Raw genomic sequence first — 2418 nt, 5'->3', positions numbered from 1 at the left:
ACGCCGGATCTGGGTCAGCGCCGCCACACGCTCGCGTCATGGTACTGTCGTGAACGCGCATCCAATGTGACGCAGTATAGACGAAAATGTGGAATAAACTCGTTATTTTTGTTTTCTTTGCGCAAAAAAGTATTCTCGCAGCTTCGTAACTTTACAGTTGAACCACTGATGTCACACGGACTACTTTGTCGATCGTCTTGGTACTTTTCTGGACCTTGAACTTGCTGTCTATGGGAGGGTCAGAGAGCTCTCAGATTTCATCAAAAATATCTTAAATTGTGTTCCGAAGATGAACGAAGGTCTTACGGGTTTGGAACGACACGAGGGTGAGTAATTAATGACAGAATTTTCATTTTTGGGTGAACTAACCCTTTAATATGAAGAGGTCAAGCAACAGATTAATGAGTCACTCCAAATTTAACAAAAAACTTAATTATAATATAAACCAGACATTGAAATTAGTTATTTTTTGTCACTCTTCTGAGGAAGATACATTCACTTGTTTGGCCATGTACCCACACAGAGACATTTTGGTCAGATTTTTTTAAATGTAGGCTAATCTAAAAATCTCAAATTGTAAGTGGCTTTTCTTTCTGTTTTAAATATGTTTTTTTTGGATTGTTTGACTACTCGAACGAGAATAAAACTAAAACTTATTTTCACATAGGGCCTAAATAAAAAAATAAAAAATCTGGCCCTAAACCTCTCTTTTCTTTATTCAAAGTTATCTTTATTCATCGAGACTTAGGAGGGCGGATCACAAATCATTCAATTTGCGAAATGATTCGCGAACCCACTCTGAAATTCCGATCTAAATCAAATGATTCATGATACATGAAGTTTCGATCTAAATCAAATGATTTGTGAACCCACTCCAAAAGTACCAATATAACTTTACTCAGATGCATGTCATTGATTACGTTGCATGAGTGCCCACTACTGGCGGAACCCTTGCAATGGGCAGAATAGAGTGGTAGAACTATGACGTCACTTTGTAGGCAAAAACCCGGAAGCGAGTTAGCATTTTAGCATTTCCGGTTCCATCGTCCCCGAGTCAATGGGTTTTTTGAATGGGAGTTTGGTTAAATCCGCTAAAATAAGGTCCGTGGTTCACACAATCTCAAGATACTTTCACGTTTTATTCTACGACATAAAACACCCCAGTTACACCACACTAGGGATTTTTTTAAACTGTTACATTTTTTTTTTAAATACGGTTGCTAACAAGTTGCTAAATGGGACTACAGGCACTGTCGGAGACATTAAATGTCATCACGCCGAACAGTTTATCAATTTACAGTATTTTCCAAATGTAGTATCATTTACAGTACAATTAATTGTAGAATAACCAATTAATAGTTTACCGCATTTTATATTGTTGTTTGACAATTTTTTTTTTTGCTTTGCCCCGAAATGCAACACAAGTCTTCGGATGGAAGATGCTCGTTTTATCGTTTTCCTACTGATGCGGAGACTCTAGGTTCGGACCATAAGGTAAACTCATATGATTATTCCATTCCATATAAACACCACACTTAGTCACGGTGAAAGTGAAACTTTAACGATGCATAGTGCTTAAAGCCACGTTAAAATTAAATGTTTACAGCCACATGAAGCTGTTATGAAGCATATAGATTGAGGATTTTTAGAAGCAAAGATGAAATAACATTTTGTATATCCACCCTAACAAAACGATAGCTGAAATGTGGTACTTTATTCACTAAAATAAGTTTAATCTTACCATATCCAAAAACTCGCTCACTCTGCTGTTATTTAATAGATTAAATGCACTAGAATTTTATTGAATAGTACGTGGAGACACATTTTTAATTAAAATATTCATATTAATCAAGGATTTATTGACTTTTAATGCACCTTATTTCAAAATGTACCGAAATATGTGCTTTCATATGTCTTTTAGTTATGATTATTTCATTTATTCACTATAATAATTTATTACTAATGTCTCATTTCAGTATTAGTTTGGCTCTAGTTTTGCATTTATTCCAGTTCATATGAAAAGGTTCATGTAGCGTGGATTAAAATTCATATACAGACTAAATCCTTTTCACTGAACATGTTAAAAATAAGTTTTAAAAAGTTGTGGGAAGCATGGAGGTGGTGACGCTGAAGGCGAGCGACCGTGGTGCTGTAGTTCGTTTATAGACTAAGTTTAGCTTTTAAGTTCTGGCCTTTTATTTAGGCATTAAAATTCATAAAAGTTATATTATTTTGTGAAGATTATCTTGATGGACAAAACATGATAGTTTCATGAACTATGATTGAACACAGAGCTTATTTTTTTGCGATAATCCAAAAGCCTATGGAAAAATCCTATTGCCTTTTTGCCGAGGGAGCCAGTGTGATGCTAACAGCCGATCGGCCTACAAAGTGACGTCATAGTTCCCCCACTCTATT

The sequence above is a fragment of the Sinocyclocheilus anshuiensis genome, unplaced genomic scaffold, assembly GCF_001515605.1.
Source record: "Sinocyclocheilus anshuiensis isolate Anshui unplaced genomic scaffold, SAMN03320099.WGS_v1.1 scaffold121, whole genome shotgun sequence".
Taxonomy (NCBI): domain Eukaryota; kingdom Metazoa; phylum Chordata; class Actinopteri; order Cypriniformes; family Cyprinidae; genus Sinocyclocheilus; species Sinocyclocheilus anshuiensis.
The sequence above is the reverse complement of the archived record's forward strand: the minus strand, read 5'-3'. Positions refer to the sequence as shown.